The 21,129-nt window shown below is 42.7% G+C and overlaps 1 pseudogene; it reads right to left on the minus strand.

The window, feature by feature from the left end:
• Positions 1-430: 430 nt before the first annotated feature.
• LOC127439765 (uncharacterized) overlaps positions 431-21,129 on the minus strand; it is a 31,168-nt pseudogene continuing 10,469 nt past the window's right edge.

Below are 21,129 nucleotides of genomic sequence, written 5' to 3' on the forward strand. Positions count from 1 at the left end.
CAGTTGCTGCCTTAGCTGCAGTACTGGGACAAGTTACTGTCAAATTTCTAAAATTTTATTCCACTTAAATACAGCAAGAGCTCAGTGGCCTGGGCCACGAGGTTCTGGTGATGCAGAAGTATTCTGCTGTATAATTACTGTGTGTGGCTTATGGTATGGATGTGTATTTTATCCCTTTATTTATTTCCTGTGATATCACAGTAATATCTTTCATTTAGCTTTACAATATTGTCTACTACTTACAATATTTTCACAGTATTTCATGTTAATTTTTCTACAGTACACTGCTATGAATATACATGGAAAAACTGATTCACATTAAGAAGTACCATGACAGCTGTGCTACATTCTGCTGCACAAACACAGTAACTACATGTGACTAATACCTTATATCTTGCATTTTTACAATACAACATACAGTAGCTTTGCCATTCAGGTCACTAATTCATTCACATTTGAATTAAAATGATAAAATAACCATAACATTGCATTTCTAACATTTATTCAACACTTTCTTATCAGAAATAGATTGATAATCTGGTTTTAACACAAAAGTACTGGTACTACTACTTTCAGAAAAAGAAAAAAAGAATAAATAAAATGAATAAATAAACAACATTACAAATAAATGTTTGCCACATATTCCTGGCAGAATACAGCAGAACTTAGAACACATTGTTGATCAGAAATGCAAACAAATAACAATTCATGCATAAAATATATCATATTAAATGCATCTCATTCCTTCACCATACATATGTTTAATGTTTAACTCTCATGTTGTCTATGCTGACAGCCACTCAAAATTTAAAAAAATTCCACAGAAGACTGCAAACTTTCTGATTAATGCCATAATGCTTTTCTCTTGATTTAGAGCCTGTTTGCTGATTAATTCCCATGATGCATCTATGTTAAAGGTTAATACAAATACTTTAGTAGCACCCCAAAGAAACACAATAAAAACAAAGATTGAATGCATATTCTTAAACAGAAAGAACATTCTTAAAATTGCCATGTCTATATGAAACACAAACCATGCTTTTCATGCAATGCCTGGGAAGAAAAGGGTTTTATTGATTACGTTCAAAGATAACATAGAAATTAAAGCCTGCAAGTTATTTTTTGTGACTGTTTGTTTGAACAGACCCTGACAGCAGATAACATCAAATGTCCACTAAAAACTAAGTTAGTGTCAAATAACTGAAAGGCAATATTTTCTGCAAACTGCTCTCATGCAAAAGCAAAACATTTATAGCCACCACTAAATTGACTTATTGGGCAGAAACCATTTCAAATGATGCTTTACTTAGTAAAATCTTGGACAAAATGTGTCTTTGAGATGTCCTAAGTATAGTACTTCATAGCATTTGTATTGTGCATCTCTAATACTTCTAATACATTATAGACATTTCAGTATTCAGTATTCTCTGTTCAAAGTTACTGTTGCAGACATAGCTAGCATTTGTTGGCTGAGGGGATGAAATAAACATTTTCTTCCTTCAGCATAGTTGGGATGCAGTGATTACCAGTGTTACTATTACTATCACCAATGCTCCATATATAATGATAACATGACTGTTTGGTTACATCTGTATAAACTCCAGAGTGCATGAGGAATCTTCGGGATACTGCAAATTAAAATTATAATAGCTTGCAAAAATTGCAGCTATGCCATTGGTGAACTCCTTGTGTGGTCCCATGACCACTTGTCCTTTAATGGACAGCATCCAGGCTGCAGGTTTTATCATGTCACCTGAAATAAACAAATATCCATTATTTAAAATTGAGAAGTGTAATAAAAAACAAAATAGTTAATTTAAAAGGTTTTTTAATAACAATATCATGATGGATTGTTCCCCTTGGGACAGTTCTCCCAAAAATAAAAATTCTGTCATCATTTACTCACCCTAATGTTTTTCCAAACATTTATGACTTTCTTCTGTGGAACACAAATGAAGATATTTTGAATAATGTTTGTTTTTTCCCATATAGTGAAAGAGCTTGTTTCAGTGACCACTGACATTCATGAAATGTAAGTTATAAAGGTTTGGAACGACATGAAGGTGAGTAAATGATGGCTAACATAACACTCCAAATTGTGTTGTAAGCTTTGGTCAATTATACAAAGTATGGTCTAATTCAGTTATTTCAGCATTACCTTGGACAATCAAGCGGGGGTGTCTGGTAACATAAAAAGTACTTTCAACATCATCGGGTGTGGCACACAGCTATAAAACAAAATGTACATATCACATATTTATGACAACACATATTTCACCATAGCACAAATGAGGCAAGCTCTCAATTAGTATGTCTCAATATCTATTACAATGAAAAAGCACTTACATCTGAACTAAGTATGATGGCATTCGTGGCCTCTTTAAAGTAAGCCATCAAAAGCAGAAGGATGCATGCAGGCTTGTCTGAAGCCTCTGGTTCATATTCATCCAGGACGCCCTTGATGCCAGTATGATGAGTTTGTTCCTGGCAGAACTTCATAACTGTATTTCCTCTGCTGTTCAGAGCCTCTCTCAACTGGTTGAGGATGGGGACATCAGTTAAAAGCTTAAAATGAAAGAACAGACCTCTCTGAGAGAACAGGAAAGGCCATTCCTCAAACTCTGAAATGGATGGTCCAGGGACATTGTTAATATACTGGCGTTGGAGAATATATGTCTTCTCCATTAGTGGCTCAGCTCTTTCTGTCCCAGTCATTCCTTCTTCAGAAAAGATGTTGAGCAGCTTCCTTTTCACGTTCTCTAATAATACAGTTGTTTCTCCCAAAGGAAGTTCCACGGGACACCACCTCACACATCCACAGGGTCTCTAGTCACATGTCTTTCTGCATCAGTATGAAGTCTCCTTTCTCTCCGTTGTCGTGCAAAAGTATTTTTCCTGTTTTTATATTCCACTCTTGTTTTAATTTGCTGTAGAAGGGAGTAACACCCATCTCCCACCATGTCACCATTTTTTCCAACATCAGCAAAACATTTGGAGTAATCCTTCACAATAGACCGAACGACGCTGTGACACATAGTTCTGGTAGGGTTAGGATCATGATGTAACATCTGATCCACAACTCTCTTTACCATATCTTTTCTGTTGCCAGGTGATGGCCTTGTTTGATTTGCTATAGCATTACAAACTCCCATTGGCATCCGATCCCAGTTGACATGAAAGTCTACATACCATGGGCTGATAATCAGTGGGGATGGCAGTGAGTAGTTAGAAGTGCTCTGGGAGCAGGAGGGTAGTGCATGAGAAGTACTCCAACTGCTTGTGGTGACAGATGGAGAGCTGTCAATAACTTGTTGTGACTGAACTGTTGTTTGATCTAAAAATGATAGTTGAATGGAGGAAGAGGGACAGTATATTGTCTTAAATTATGACAGATTCCTTTGCCATACCTCTAATTGTTTTTAGCCTATGGGCATTGACAGTAAGATAAACCATAATTTTGGGACATTTACAATGCAATATTTAGTGTCAAAATAAACAATTTGGACCAGAGGCAAAGCATTATTCAGTTACAGTACATGTGAGTGAAACAATATACAAATAATTCTGTCATTCTGTCAAAAAATGTCATTTTCTTTTATCTCTTCATTTCTCACAAAATTAAGCCAGAGCTACACAATTGAATTTATATATGACAACCATACTACTTTTACATCACTAAATATGTGGACGCTTTCCTTCCCTAACTGTGCTGCCTCTGTTGTTGAGTTTGCTAGATCCCTGCCTTCTCACAAAGTTTCTAAAAATGAATGGCAAAGAGAGATGAGAAGTATGTTACACAATTCATAAGCTGGAAGTGTATAATAATCAAGCAAATGCGCTTGTTTGATGCAGACATAATTTTTTTTCAGTTGCACCTGATTCACAGTAGACACCCATGTCTCTCAACTTAACAAAACAACAAACAACACAGAATCATGGGCAGTAATAATAATCTTCCCAACATAAAGTTCTTCATCACTATTCCCGAGCAAAACAAACATCCCCTTCCTGTACACAGTGCCATCCACTGTGACTTCATTACATGCCACTGCAGCCTGTGACTGAAAATTGAAACTGGCCACCGACTGCCTAATCCTCTCATTGTAATCATCCACATGAAACTCTGTACCTCTGTACTTGCACAGTTAGAGGGAACAGGTTGTCTGCACTCAGATATGCTTGTAGAAGTTTATGTCTTTCTGCCAGAGTTTTGCACAGATTTTTAAAGTTATGTTGTTTTCTGTTACATTGCTTGAAAAAGGTGTGTCTGCTTTCAAACCTTCAAGTCCACAAGTAAATAAGTGGACTAAAGTGAAGAATAAGGATAATGGCACATATAATGATACTTTGGTTTTAAGGGATGATTAGGGAAAATAGATTTCCTATTGTAGATATACTCCTCAATTAGGATTCTCAGGTATGCTACTTGGCCAGCTGAGAAAGCTGGTGCACAAACCAGCTCCACTATCTCTTTTAGTTGCAAGATGAGCTGCCATGCCTCATTTTCACAGGGATTCATAATTCTATCACTCACAAAGAGAGGCAGCAACCTGAGAAAGCACCAGTTTTGAACTGCATGTCCACTTAATCTCTCACTTCCTTGAGAGAGGTCTGCTGGTTTGTCATTGGTGTCATTTCCATTACATAAAAAAAAATGTTTGCATTGATTTCATTGGATATATGTGAAGTGTTTCTCCTCTGCTAGCTGATGAATGCAAAGCAAGGTCATAAGATACAACACCCTCAAACAAGTTGTGGCCTAAACAAGGCGGAAGCCAAGGCTGGCAAACATGAAAAAATGTAAGCTTGTTAAAAGGAGTGTCAGACTTGATGCCACATACAGGTTGTGTAACGGCAGTGTCTAAATCATTCAGATAACTTTTATATGAGTGTACTGTTCTTGCATTGCCACATAAATGTGGTTAACTCATAAACGTGTCTTTGTTGATATCACAAAAGTGGCGAAAATTATCAGCCCTACTGAAGTTTTTCACAAAGCCACCAATAGCATGGGATCCCAAGTTGTCTCATGAAATAGCAACAAGAGCACCTTTTATAATTCTGCCATCACTTATCACAATGCCTGTGTCCCCTAGAAATGTTAGATATTTGATTAGACATTCAAAAACTTTGTTCATTCAAAAGTACATTAAACTATGCTCCTTCCATAGAAGGACAAGTTGCATTGGGTCTGCAGTGTATCTATTGTGTGGCAAAATATCAGTCATAGTTAAGTATACAGCTACAACTTTGTTTTTTGTTTTTTCCTGAACTAAGCTGGTTAACAACCTCAAAGGCATCTTGGAATAAAATCAGGCCAACAGAAGAAGGTTCTGTTTTCAACAGTACATTAGCCTGAACCCCCATTCCATCTCTAACATCACAATATACATTCTCATTAGGGATTTCCAAAAGTGTTGCAGCATACTGTTCCTGTACAGACTAATTTTTGAACAATGCAGCCAAAGTATCCAGTACTGGAATATACTGGGCAAAGCACACTTTGCCATTTTCATCAGTACCCAGGTACAATTGCACCGGCTCACCATAATTAAAACGCTGTTTAAAAACAGTCTTTCTCTTTTAGTCTGTAATCAAAAGTCCACTGTTGTACAACTTAAGTAGATCCCCTCTATTTATTTCATCAGTTATGCTGTTAACAGTGGCCTCTGGTATTCCAAGAGCCCCCAATTGAACTTGCAACTCCAGGTGTGGAAGTCAGTGTCTTTACTTGCTAAGCAACCCAGGCCCCCCTTTTGTCCGCAACTTTCTTAAGATGTCCACCCACTAAACTCAAGAATGAAGCTGTTTGCACATCAGTCTGATTTCAAGCTGATTGCATATACTGATATCAGTCACCTGGTTCTCGGCATAATTAAGCTTTGGGAGCCAGAGATCACAGGTTCTACTCATTTCTTTAATTGTGCTTCCTTGCAGTAGCGGCATTTTACAAAACCCTATAGCGTATTTCTTTATGCCACACTGACATATAGAACCATAAAAGCAGTAAATATAAAACGATGAGCACAAAGCCATCAACATACAGAGTTTAAGATAAAAGCAATTTGAAAACCAATACAAACACTCACTATTATCATATTACCACATGAATGCTAGTTTATTAAATAAATAAACTGCTTTTAAAGTTACTGTATGTAATTTCTATTGACAGGACTACTGAATGGAACTGTTCAATATTATGTTTATAAACACTGTTTCAAAACAATCCTGTGTGTGTGTGTGACAGTCCCTCAAATAAACAGCAATGTTTTGAAATCAGCACAGCATTTGATTTAGTTGTCTCTGCACATAAAGGTAAAATAGTATAATGTGTTTTGAGATCTAAAATACTCATGTAAGCTTTAATAAGAACACACTTCTTGGGGGCCTGGGTAGCTCAGTGGTAAAAGACCCTGGCTACCACCCCTGGAGTTCACTAGTTTGCTAGTTCAAATCCCAGGGTGTACTGAGTGACTCCAGCCAGGTCTCCTAAGCAACCAAATTAGCCTGGTTGCTAGGGAGGGTGGAGTCACATGGGGTAACCTCCTCGTGGTCGCTATAATGTGGTACGTTCTCGGTGGGGCACGTGGTGAGTTGAGCGTGGATGGCGTGAAGCCTCCACACGTGCTATGTCTCCGTGGCAACAAGCTCAACAAGCCACGTGATAAGATGCGCAGGTTGATGGTCTCAGATGCAGAGGCAACTGGGATTCGTCCTCCATCACCTGGACTGAGGCGAATCACTATGCGACCACAAGGACTTAAAAAGCGTACTGGGAATTGGGCATTCCAGATTGGGTGAAATAAAAAAGAACACATGACTTACCTGTCTGTCATCATGTAAATTCCAAAAGTAGATTACATTCGTTTATCAGTTTAAGACAAAAAAATGTTTTACCAAAGGTGACCATTGTTTTATTAATCTTGCTTTAATGTATTGATTAATGAAGCTGTGCAGATCGATGAAGAAACCGAAGACAGGGGCAACTCTGTGCAGATGCTTCTATAGTGATGGGAGATTGCAAACGCCTCACCTTTTTTATTGTTTATTGTTTCACATTTACTTCATAAGACAGGGATTCCAACATCATAACACACACAAACATGAACATAAAAACAAGGAAAAACTTTACCCCATATGCCTCATCTTGAATGTAGGCAGGAGTAATGAAAAAAGAGCCGTCAATTCGGACAGTTTCAAGTTCATGTGTGGCCCAGCAGTCAACATAAACAAAGCCAAACACCATGATTGTGTTGTTGGCTGCCGGTGAAGTGGACAAATTTGAAATAGGCTAGCTGCTGCTTTTACATGATGATGACTGTGATTTAACAAGTAATTCAATGTCTCTGTTATTTAAGTGCACCAGAATCTGTCTCTTTAATCCATTTTCAATAAGATGTGTTTTCTCTTATATGATTAAAATATAATATTCAATACATTTAGCCTACCGCATGTCATTGAGTAGGACGTTTTTATACATATTTAAAACAGATTTTAAAATGATACAGTTTTATGTCTAATATTTTAGACAAGAGCAAACGCCATGATTCTTTTAAGCCAATGAGCATTAAGCTGCATCATCGGCAAGTTGTTTCCAACCATGCTTTAGTTTGCAGAGTCAGGGGAATGTTTAGAATCTGTGGTTCTGATCCTGTTCAGATCGCATATAAGTGGCCAAGTCACGTGATTTCAACCAACAAATTTGGTCAAAACAAACAGAGGAATGTTTTAAAAGCTCCACTGTACTTACAAGTTAACACAGAAAAAATACACACTTCACCTTTGTGTATGACAAAAAAACAAAAAACATTAAAAAGTTTGTTTGCCAATGTGAATTGACATTGAATTACAGTATTCCACAAATAGTGCTCTTTCAGTTGGTATCATATCCCACAATGCATCATGTTTTTCCACAGTAAAATGACCCAGCATGCATTGATTTCACAGTAGATTTCTGACTACAGTATTTTATTGTAAAATAATACTGTTTAATCCTGTAAATTCCTGGCAATTATTTACAGTGTATAGCTTGCAAAACACACAAAAAAAACTTTGTTTCGCAAGCTATGGTAGTGTGCAGGATTTTTTGCTTTTTGTCTTGTTAATATATTTCCCCTTATGCACCTACCTATAACTTTTCAGGTGTGCAAGGGGCTTTGAATTATCGTTTGAACTCATCATAATGGAAAGAGCTTTGTATTTTTTTGGAAAGTACAGTGAGTATTTTAACATTTGCAGATTGGCCACACTGACTTCCATTGTAAATGTCTCACTGGAACCAAGATTTTTGCTTTTTTTAAAGAAAAGGAGGGACAAGTCAAAATAAATTTTTGTGGTAATCAATATTATGCCACAAATGCTGTCGATGGAGCATAACTTGTATTGAACCTGGAACATTCCTTTAATACAATTTACATTATACTTATTTTGGGTGGATTAAGTGCACTTCATATGAGCTGCAAAACTAAATAATAAATAGAAAGTAAATAAAAAATGTGGACATACATAGACTGCTATAATTTACACTTTCACAACTAGTTAACTGTGACAGCTGTAATTGTAATCTCGATTATTTATTCAGTTAATTGAGCAGTTTTACTGACAAGGGTTATTCACACAAATTGACCAAACTTACAAATAACTTTTAACTTTCCTTAAATCGTAATGGAATGTGTTAAGCCATTAACAACAACAACAACAACAACAAAAACACACACATGAGATTAATTATTTTTTTGTTATTTTAATCTTTTGACAGCCCTAATATATTTATATTATAAGTCATAATTTCTGTTTTATAGATTTAACAAAGCAAAAACAAAATCTTTCCAAGTACCCACATCGAACCTGCATAACTACCCACTGGTTGGAGGTCACTGTTCTAGAAAATGAAGTGTTTATCAGTAGCATAGGATGTGATGAAATTAAGAGAGGTTGGTTTACAGAGATAAAAGCATACTTTGTCAGTGGGTTTGGTCATATTGAAGATAGCTGATGATAATGTGAAGACTTTAATACAATGTAAAATAAAACCATATTTATAGCTGTATTATGGACAAATAATGCACATGGTCAGGGACAGTCACTTGCGGTCATTAATCAGACTGCATGTAAGGTTCTAGTTTTAATACTTACTCCTCCACCCAACATTATAATTTTACAACACAGCATCATTTTTGCTCCAGGCTTTCCATGCATGACCAAGCATGCCCTCTGCAAAGGAGAGTGGATGCTTGTAGCTCATTGTAATCTGTAATTAAACCTGGCGCTAACAGCACAGCTCTAAACCTACACACAGATCAGCTAACGGCTAGCTACCCTGGCAACTATGCTACTGAAGGAGACTCATGATGGGACCTGACAGCACCGCCCGGGGGTTTCTCAGAGAGTGTGGAGCCTAAAAAGGTGGCAGTAAGGAGGGGCAGGGCGCGTTTGAGACTAGCAGCTAGACTTCCTGTTGAAGAATGTGACTATGTAAGGAATTTTTTATTTGATCACAGACAGTGGTTGAATTCAAAATCACATATGTGCATACGGAACGCAGAAGCATACATTTTGCACTTCATGCACACTAAGGCACATTAAAAGTCATGTGGAAAATTAATGTGCAAGTGTGTTTTGCATGAAATCACATGATTACACCTCTAATGCGTGCACTGAGATGTAAAGGAAATATTAAATACTATGAACGTACAGGCATACAGAATATTATAGGACATAGAATATTCAATTCAGACACACAGCATGTGCAGTCCACGTGAGTTAATGTGTTTTGACAGATCATGGAAACACAGGGCTTTTTTTTTTTCCCTTCAGCTATTCCTCTCTAACATTTGCATTTGAGTCATGGTTTTGGCACTGTGCCAAGCATATTCAGACTTTCTCCTTTAACAGCGTGGTCATCACTAGGTTACAAAGGGCAGAGGCTGTCACCATGAGGACATGGGACATTCAGTGAGCCATTGAATTAATATCTTTACTCTTACTTTCTATGGATTGAACAGAAACAGAAACATTTTGTCGACTGATGTCATTATATATACAGTATAAACATGGCTGAGGGATGTTGAACTTCCTCCTGAGTTATGCTGTAGTAAGAGGGTGAAAGGTCATTTAGGATTTTTCCATTAGTGAGAAAAAACAGAGTCTGATAGTCATGAATAAAATATTATAAAGTATACCAGACTGCAGCTTTTACCATTTCAATTCATGAGAGACAAGAAGAGTGAGAGAGCAAGTGACAAAAAATTAGTGGGGGTGGAGGATGAGCAATGGTTGTAGTAACCTATGAAAAATAAATTTTTGAGTCATCAAACAAATTTTTCACAATAAAGAATGCATACTGTATGCACACACTCATGATTATTGTATAGTACTAATACACAATATTTTCATCATTTCTATAGATTAATATTTCAGTGTCATGGTTAGGGGCCAGGTTGTTGCTAGGCAGATTTGGCATTCAGGTTTTCCTTATTTCTCCTTTTACTCAGTTTAATCTGAACATAAGTAAAAGGGCTGCACAATTGATTGAAAAAACAAGATTGAAGATTACAATTACAGTTGTCGCAGTTACAATGGTGGCCAAACTTTTGGAATATACAGATTTTGCTCTGGTTTGGTACTTTTATTCACCAAAGTGGCATTCAACTAATCACAATGTATAGTCAGGACATTAATAACGTGTAAAATTACTATTACAATTTGACAAAAATGTTCAGAACTTCTTAAACTACTTCAAAGTGTTCTCATCAAAAAATCCTCCATGTGCAGCAATGACAGCTTTGCAGATCCTTGGCATTCTAGATGTCAGTTTGTCCAGATACTCAGGTGACATTTCACCCCACGCTGCCTATAGCACATGCCATAGATGTGGCTGTCTTGTCGGGCACTTCTCACTCACCTTACAGTCTAGCTGGTCCCACAAAAGCTCACTGAGGTTAAGATCCATAACACACTTTTCCAATTATCTGTTGTCCAATGTCTGTGTTTCTTAGCCCACTCTAACCTTTTCTTTTTGATTTTCTGTTTCAAAAGTGGCTTTTTCTTTGCAATTCTTTCCATAAGGCCTGCACCCCTGAGTCTTCTCTTTACTGTTGTACATGAAACTGGTGTTGAGCGGGTAGAATTCAATGAAGCTGTCAGCTGAGGACATGTGAGGCATCTATTCCCTATCTGTCACTCACTCGATGTTGTGTCGATGTAGTGACACTAGAGATCACGCTTAGGAGCCCGAGACACCTCAGGTCTTTGATAAAAGGCCAATGAAAATTGGCGAGTGGTATTTGCATGCCACTCCCCCGGACATACGGGTATAAAAGGAGCTGGTATGCAACCACTCATTCAGATTTTCTCTTCGGAGCCGAACGGTCATGCTCACTGAGCTGAATACTACTGTTCATTCACCTCTGCTGGATCTGACGGCGCATTTCAGCGGCTTCTCCCCCCTCTGCACTGGTGCACTGCAGAGAGTGCCCCTGGGTGCTTCAGCAGAAATAAAAGAGTATATTTCTCTAAAAGAGTATATTTCTCTAAAAGAGCGGCACACACGGAACGTCTTTTTAAAGACGCGTCTTTTTAAAGATGCATTTCCAATTGTGTGTTATTCCTGGTTGCGCTCGTTATCTCTCGCCTTCTGATGGTCACGATCACTGTCTTTCGTGTCTGGGCACTGCTCACGCGGAGACAGCGTTCGTGGATGGTCATGTTCTCATTGCGAGAATATGTCCATGGCAACGTTGCGGTCGCGGCTCGCCTTCGTAAGAAAGCGAGCCACCCCAGAGGCTCCCGCCTCAGTCCTTTTACCCACGGGTATGAGGCCAGCGTGGCTAGCACTGGGGGCGATTTGGGGACCCCAATGGGACCGCCTCCGCCGGGTATCCCCCCGCGGACCTCCCAATCCCCAGCACGCTCATCTGCCCCGATCGGGCTTCCGGATGAGTCTGCTGGCTCGTCTCACGGCGAGTTCGACCTCTTATTCGGAGCCCGCGAAAGTGATGAGCTCTCGAGCGCAGTATCGGAGAGCAGGCTCGTTCAGTCGGAAGCCTCAGCTGGGCTCCTCCCTTCGGGGTCGATTGTCCAGTCACAGGCTGACGCGGAGACAACGACATGCTTTCCCGGGCAGCCGCGAGCGTCGGCTAGAATGGAACTCACTGCTCTTCCCTGAACCCTCGCGGCTCTGTGATTGGTTCCTGGGCTCGCTGCACCGCTCAAAGCCACGCCCCGCCCCCGTTCCTTTCTTCCCGGAAGTGCATGAAGAGCTGACAAGGTCACGGGAGGCACTTTTTACTGCCCGGTCCCGATCTTTTCAGCTTCCCCGCCCTCACTACCCTCGATGGTGGGGCAGCCAAGGGCTATTCGGCAATCCCCCAGTGGATAAAGGCGCTCGCAGTGCACCTATGCCCGCAGAGCACCACCACCTGGCGTGGGTGCCCAAAGCCCCCGTCCAAGGCCTGTAGGTTTACGTCGTCTCTGACGGCCAAGGCCTACGGTGCCGCTGGACAAGCCGCCGCGGTCTCTCGGGCGGACGATGGCCACACTAGTGGTCCAGAAGCGCCACCTTTGGCTCAACCTGGTCGAGATGGGTGAGGCCGACAAGACACGATTCCTTGCTGCCCCCATTTCCCAGGCGGGCCTATTTGACAACACCGTTGAGGACTTTGCCCAGCAGTTTTCGATGGTAGAGCAGTAGATGGATGCTAGCCGGCATATCCTGCCCCGGCACGGCTCAAGATCCCGCACCCCGTCTACTCATCGCCAAGGGCGTCCCCCTGCGGTGACTGCACCGGCTCCGCCGCAGCCCGCCCCTTCAGCCCGGCCCCGGCGTGGAGCCCACAGCAGGAAACAGACGCCACCCGTCTTGCGGCTGCCCAGAACCCATGAAAGGCTTCAAAGCGCCCTTGAGACGGGCGACCCAGGGACAATGAAACCCGCTGCTCTGCAGCTGGTAAGCAGAAATCCATCTTTTTGTTACCTTTTGCATTTAATTGCGCTGCATGCCCAAGTGGCTGCAGTACTCAAGAGCTCAGCAAGAGCAGTTTCCTTGTTCCCTGGGTCACATATCCGGTGTGCACGGCCGTCATCACGACCACCGTCCACCACTCTATTTGGCAGGTTTGGTGCTCCAGCGGCGGTCTCCCGCCCCTGAGCGCCCAGCTGTGGCACAAATCCGCCCCTGATGTGACAGTCTCCACGGGTCACGAGGGACAGGCCTCTTCCTCCCCCGTCCCAGGCTGTTCCGGGGGTGGTCACAAGGAGCCAGGTAAGTGCTTCGATGTCCTTAGACTTAGCACGGCCACGACGTGGTGTGGCACCTTGTGCTCTGCCCCGCCGCGAGGCCCCACCTGCCGGTTCGTCCGATGACGTTGTCCCTTTGGTCCCCCTTGCGCGGAACTTGGACGCATGGCTTGCGCTTTCCAATCCATCATGAGGGCTGGTCTGGACCGTTGACTCGGCTGCGCGATTCACTTCGCTGGGCATCCGCCCAGGTTCAGCGGTGTCCACTTCACCTTGGTGAAAGACAATAATGCTTCTACCTTGCGCGGAGATCGCTACCCTCCTACGGAAGGGCGTGATAGAACCTGTCCCTCCAGCCGAGATGAAGAAGGGGTTTTCAGCCCCTACTTCATCATACCAAAAAAAGGCGGTGGGTTGAGGCCAATCTTGGACCTGTGAGTTCTGAACTAGGCTTTACACAGACTCCTGTTCAAGATGCTGACGCAAAAACGCATTCTGGTGAGCGTCCAGCATCAAGATTGGTTCATGGCGGTAGACCTGAAGGATGCGTACTTCCACGTCTCGATCCTTCCTCAACTCAGACCCTTCCTGCGGTTTGCGTCCGAGAGTCAGGCGTATCAGTACAAAGTCATCCCTTTTGGCCTGTCCCTGTATCCTCGCGTCTTAACGAAGGTCGCAGAGGCTGCCCTTGCCCCGTTAATGGAGGTGGGTATTCGCGTTCTCAACTATCTCAACAACTGGCTAATCCTAGCTCATTCTCGAGACATGTTGTGCGCACACAGGGACCTGGTGCTCTCACACCTCAGCCGACTAGGGCTTCAGGTCAACTAGGAAAAGAGCAAGCTCCTTCCAGTTCAGAGCATCTCTTTTCTCGGTTTGGAGTTGGACTCAGTCTCCTTGATGGCGCACCTTACGAACGAGCGCGCCCAGTCGGTGCTGGCCTGTTTGAAGGCATTCAAAAAGAAAACAGTGGTTCCACTGAAACGTTTTCAGAGGCTCCTGGGGCATATGGCATCCTCGGCGGTGACCACCCCGCTCGGGTTGATGCATATGAGGCCGCTTCAGCACTGGCTCCAGACTCGAGTCCCGAGATGGGCATGGCGCCATGGGACACATCGCGTGGTCATCACGCTGGTCTGTCACCGTCTTTTCAGCCCTTAGACTGACCTCTCGTTTCTACGGGCAGGTGTTCCTCTAGAACTGGTCACGACAGGCACCTCCAAAACGGGCTGGGGCACTTTTTGCAACAGGCATGCAGCCGCAGGCCTCTGGACGGGTCCGCGACTGCATTGGCATATCAACTGCCTCGAGTTGTTGGCAATTCTGTTCGCCCTGCGGAGGTTTCGGCCGTTGATCCAGGGCAAGCATGTGTTAGTTCAGAAAGACAACATGACAACAGTAGCATATGTCAACCGCCAAGGCAGTTTGCGCTCTCGTTGTATGTCACAACTCGCCCGCCGTCTCCTCCTCTGGAGTCAGCAGCACTTCAAGTCGCGGACAACCTCAACACTACAGCGGACGCGCTGTCATGACAGGTTACCCTCAGGGGAGAGTGGAGACTCCACCCTCAGGTGGTCCAGCTGATTGGAGTCGATTCGACAGGCACAGGTGCACCTGTTCGCCTACCAAGAATCCTCCACACTGCCCGCTCTGGTATGCCCTGACCGAGGCCCCCCTCAGCATAGATGCGCTGGCACATAGCTGGCCCCCTGGCATGCGCAAATATGCGTTTCCCCCAGTGAGCCTGCTTGCACAGACCCTGTGCAAGGTCAAGGAGGACGAGGAGCAGGTCATCCTGGTAGCACCCTACTGGCCCGCCCAGACATGGTGCTCGGACCTCACGCTCCTCGCAACAGCTCCCCCCTGGCAAATTCCCCTGAGGAAGGACCTTCTTTCTCAGGGACGGGGCACCATCTGGCACCCGCGCCAGACCTCTGGAATCTCCATGTCTGGCCCCTGGACGTGACGCAGAAGACCTAATCGGTCTACCACCTGAGGTGGTAAACACAATCACTCAGGCTAGGGCCCCCTCTACGAGGCGCCTGTATGCCTTTAAGTGGCGTCTGTTCGCTAAGTGGTGTTCTTCCCGTCGGGAAGACCCCCAGAGATGTGCAGTCAGATCAGTGCTTTCCTTCCTGCAGGAGAGGTTGGAAGGGAGGCTGTCCCCTTCCACCTTGAAGGTGTACATTGCCGCCATAGCAGCACACCACGATGCAGTCGACGGTAAGTCCTTAGGGAAGCACGACCTGATCATCAGGTTCCTAAGAGGTGCCAGGAGGCTGAATCCCTCCAGACCGCGCCTCGTTCCCTCATCGGACCTCTGTAGTTCTTCAGGGTCTACAGCGAGCCCCCTTTGAGCCTTTGCAGTCAGCCGAGCTTAAGGCACTCTCCTTGAAGACTGCCCTCCTGACTGCGCTCACTTCCATCAAGAGGGTAGGTGACCTGCAAGCGCTCTCTGTCAGCGAAACGTGCCTGGAGTTCGGTCCAGGTTACTCTCACATGATCCTGAGACCCTGACCGGGCTATGCGCCCAAGGTTCCCACCACCCCTTTAGGGACCAGGTGGTGAACCTGCAAGCGCTGCCCCAGGAGGAGGCAGACCTAGCCCTGTCGTCGCTGTGTCCGGTGCGCGCTTTACGCATCTATTTGGATCGGTCAGGGGTGCCTCTCTAACAGACATTTGCAGAGCAGCAGGCTGGGCAACACCCAACACCTGTGCAAGGTTCTACAACCTCCGGGTGGAACCGGTTTCGTCCCAGGTAGTGGCACGCAACACAAGTGGATAAGCCTGGGATAGTTGGCTGGGTGTATCGCTTGCACATAGCGCCTTCCACCTCCCTTGGAGCTGAAGACATGTGCCATTAATTCCCAGTAGTGTTCACAAACTTTGTTCCCTGGTTGACTTCCTCCGAGCCCTGTGGCAGTCGAGTTTTTGGAGAGACTCACTGCCGGCCCAGTACACGCGCTAACTAAGAGCCCTGTTCTGGGGTAGGTGCTCCACATGTGGCGGTTCCCTGTAAGGCTAACCCCATGCGATATATCTTCCGCTAGTTCGTTTCCTTGCTGGCAAACTGCGTCTTCCTTGGGCAGAGCCCCTCTGCCCAGTCTCCATGTTTGTAGTAACTCCTCCCCCATTGGGCAGGATCTACCTTGAAGGCTCTCCACATGGTTGGAAAGACCGTGTGACGTATTCTTCCACTTAAATATCCCCCCCCTCTTTGGGCGAGGTGTGGTCTCTGCAGTGTCTTCCCCTTGGGAGGGACACCCCCCGACTAGACTTGGCGGCCCAGTCGGATAATCCCCCTTCTTTTTTAGGGAGTGGAAAAAGAGAAGGGGAAAAAAAGCCACGACTGGGTTAAGCCTGTCTCTATCTTTGGGTAGTCGACTTGTCACCAAAAAGGGCCGTTCGACACTCATAACTATGTTGGGGGAGGTTACGTGTCGACCTGGTGTGCTGGCTATGAGGCACACAGCAGTCTGCCCACCACACACCGGCAGTTCACGTAACACAGTTCAGCCAGTTGTGGCGTTTCATATAGGGACCCCTAGTGTCACTACATCGACACAACGTCGAGTGAGTGACAGATAGGGAACGTCATGGTCACTGGTGTAACCTCCGTTCCCTGATGGAGGGAATGAAACGTTGTGTCCCTCCTGCCACAATGCTGAACTACCTGCTGAAATGGCCGGACCTTATATCAGCTCCTCAGCATAAAACCTGAATGAGTGGTTGCATACCAGCTCCTTTTATACCCGTATGTCCGGGGGAGTGGCATGCAAATACCACTCGCCAGTTTTCATTGGCCTTTTATCAAAGACCAGAGGTGTCTCGGGCTCCCAAGAGTGACCCCTAGTGTCACTACATCGACACAACGTCTCGTTCCCTCCATCAGGGAAGGGAGGTTACACCTGTAACCATGAAGTTTCTCAAACTAGATACTCTGGTGTACTTATCCTCTTGTTTAGTTGTACATCTGGCTTTCCACTTCTCTTTCTGTCCTTGTTAGAGTCAGTTGTCCTTTGTCTTTGAAGACTGTAGTGAACACCTTTGTATGAAATCTTCAGTTTTTTGGCAATTTCAAGCATTGTATAGCCTTCATTCCTCAAAACAATGATTGACTGACGAGTTTCTAGAAAAAGCTGTTTCTTTTTTGCCATTTTTTACCTAATATTGACCTTAAGACATGCCAGTCTATTGCACTGAGGCAACTCAAAAACAAAAACAAAGACAATTTTAAGCTTCATTTAACAAACAAAATAGCTTTCAGCTGTGTTTGATATAATGGCAATTGATTTTCTTGAACCAAATTAGCAATTTAGCATGATTACTCAGGGATAATATGTTGGAGTGATGGCTGCTGGAAATGGGCCTGTCTAGATTTGATCAAAAATGACTTTTTTCAAATAGTGATGGTGCTGTTTTTTACATCAGTAATGTCCTTACTATACATTGTGATCAGTTGAATGCCACTTTGGTGAAATAAAGTACCAATTTCCTTCCAAAACAGCAAAATCTGTACATCGTTCCAAACTTTTGGCCGCCAGTGTACATTTTTGTGAAAAGTGTAAATTACAGCATTCCATTTAGGTGTACTCCCATTGCGCCAAACTTTACCATTTACAAAATTTTTTGGGGCCATTGTGTGCATGAATGCAAAAGCAAATCAGAGGTGTTTAAATTAGTCTAAAGACATATCAGTAATGCTCACTATCTAAATTATACTATGTATAATTTATACAAAATGTGAACACTTTGTTTTTCATGCAATTAAAATCATAATGCAATTCACAGTTCTCAGCTTGTTTTGATGCATAGCCCACATAAAGAATATGGCATGTAGTTGCACTAAACAAAATAAGTATTTTAATATATATAAACATCTAACTGAATATCACAATTACAATAGCAAAGGAAATAATCGTGCAGTGATAATGAAGGGTGAACCTGAGAGCTATACCTCACTCTCTGTCCACAAATCATTTTCTGGGTGAAGTGAATACATGTTGCATCCACTAACTGCACTGACTGAGCTTACAGAATTATATTAAGTGTGACAAGCATTGATGGAGGAGGCCATGATGATAATAATGGGTGGAGCTGCAGTGGTCTGAGCTACAGTGATAATGGGGATTTAACAAATTAAGTCACGCAGTTATTGAAACTGAATTCAGAATGGGCTTAACTCATCTCAGTTTGAGAGTAAAAAGTATGACTTTCATTTATGAAAAAAAAAAATCATTTAACACAGTTCTGTTACAAAATACTTAGCCTATATGTTTTGCCAGCCCCAGGGCAAAATGTAAATGCAGGCATTTTTGTCAAACATTTATTACCAGAATTGCATATACAGTAGGTGAACTTGTTGCAAGTAATCTTAAATATCTATTTCTCCATTTTTTTCTGTGCTGCATCAGGAATAACATGTATAGTGGTAAGACTGGCATTGGTGTGGTGTGTGTGGTAGAGTGTGTTTGAGAGATGCATGAGCATAGTGCAAATACTCTCGGGCCTGCACCTTTATACAGTGCACACACCCTTCACTCATGTTTTTCTGTGCCTCACCTGGGGTTTTGGGGGAGTGTATGTGTGTTTGTTCTGTGTATGAGCATTCTGTGGTTCTTCACAAAACTACACAGTTCCATCACCAAATCTAGGATATATAGTTGCATTCATACTAAATTTCAATGGCTCTTTCTGAAGCTATTAAGATCCCAAGTTGCCCCATCTTAATGTAAATATCATCACATGGCATTTTAATGACATTTTGTCAGATCAGACAGTGCAAGCAGCGTGGCTAATGTTTTGCACTGTATGAAGGCTTATCAAATCATCTTTGAGTGCGAGTGTCTGTACACTATGTGTGTGCACCAGAGTTTTGACTGTGCTGGTCAATGTGCACAATTCTGTGACATCATGCCCTGAAGACTGAGTCTAGACCTGAGCCAGCCAAGCTGCCCTGATGACCTACATCCCACTGTTACAGCCATCATTCCATTCACACACACACGCGTGGAGAGGGAGCGAGAGTGGAGTTGGGAAATGTAAGAGAGTGGAGGAAGAAAAGGCAGAGTGAAGTGGGGTGGAAGAGAAAGAATATAACAATGAGATATAATATAAATGTACCATATACAATATACCACACATTTTGTATACAGCATATTTTGTGTTTAAATTCAAACAAAATAAAATTGGGAATTAATTTAAATCTTGTCCCTTTCTTTTATTTTCCCCTCCATTTCCTTCTTCTCTTAATTTACTTCATCTTATTTATTTTTCAACATTGTGTGTTTCAGCACAATAAGTACTGTATGTGCTTTGGCAGGAATCATGCCAATGAAACTTTACTGTACACTCTGAAAGGCAGAGACAATGAAAAGAGAGGGATTCAAAGTTCATCCACAGATATGGGTGGGAAGTAAGTTTTAGTCAAAAAAGAAAATCAAGCATACAGGCTGAAGATATGGCATTTTTTTTCAACAAAAAAACCCCCCAGCAAACTACTAACTCTTTTAGTAGAGTTAGTAGTAGGTACCAAAATGATGCAAAACAAAATTGCTTCTCAGTTCTGGTCACGTGTCTCATTACGTTCAAACATAGTCTCCAGAAGAGCACATCTTGTCTCTGTTTTTTCAGATTAAGCATAAAGGAACCAGACTGACACTGTCAAAGAGGTTTCTCTTTTCCGCACTCGGTTTCTTTTGGTATTGAATGAGTCAGTTGGACTGTGCTAATGTGTATTTGTCTGTGTGTTTGTGCACGTGTGCATGTACATTTTTGTGTATGCATGTGTGTGTAAAAAGCTGTTTCTGAGTCCAGACAGCATACAGAATCAGACAAAAGTGTGTGTGCTTTTGAGACATACATTAAAGCAGACATAATAGCATTGAAATAAAAGCTTACATCCCCTACATATGGAGCTGCCCCCCCCCCCCCCCCCCAGACACACACACACACACACACACACACACACACACACAAACACACAATCTCAGTAAATAGCTACAGCAGGAGACATGACAAGATTATGAACACATTTTCACTTGAAAAATAATTTCGTATGATGTCACAAATTTGTTTATTCCAGTTATCACACCATTTGTCATGTTTGTAATATCAAAAATGTCAAATTCGGTGCTATTATTCTAGTGAGTCAGCTAGACATTATAAACGTGCATGTATAGTTTGTTTCAATAAGAAAGCTGAGTAATTTTCCCAGTCTCTTTATTATACCCCCCCCCCCCCCCCATACACACACAGTTGTTAGAGTTGTTGCAATCCTTAAAGATTAACAATTCTACCTCAGCTGAGACAAAGACAAATTCAGATGACAAATGATCTGCCTAGCAGTCAAAGGTGACAGCATTACAGAGAGGGGGAGGAAGACGCATGCAAAAACAAACACAGAGTTTTTATGCAAATGATGAATTTGAGTTATGGAGAAAAATATGCGGTTTGTTGTTCCACTAAAACACATAGTCATTCCAACAACTTGCAATATATAAGACCTGCCACTGCTCAATAAACCTGCTAAAATTTTACCAGGAATAGTGTTGAGGAAAAGATTAATTATCACAAGAACAAATGCAATATCTCTGAACTCAACTGTTCAAGTGTCTCTACGTTTGTTTGCATGTTTACATGCTTCTGTGTTTTGAGCATCCTCTAATTGTGTACAAAAGATCATTATCACCCAGCAGATTATAATATTTCTATAGCCATCATACGCCTAAACTGCTTTTATACATAATCTTGGATGTGTGTGGTATTACTGCCTGTTTTGAGATGTTGGTATGGTCCCAGTAATCCCTCTCCTAGACTCAGGATTAAGCCAGCCAGGCCTGAGAGGAAAGGAGGAGTTAAAAACAGAAGCCCACCCCACCCCCAACCCCCAGT

The sequence above is a fragment of the Myxocyprinus asiaticus genome, chromosome 4 (assembly GCF_019703515.2).
Source record: "Myxocyprinus asiaticus isolate MX2 ecotype Aquarium Trade chromosome 4, UBuf_Myxa_2, whole genome shotgun sequence".
NCBI lineage: Eukaryota > Metazoa > Chordata > Actinopteri > Cypriniformes > Catostomidae > Myxocyprinus > Myxocyprinus asiaticus.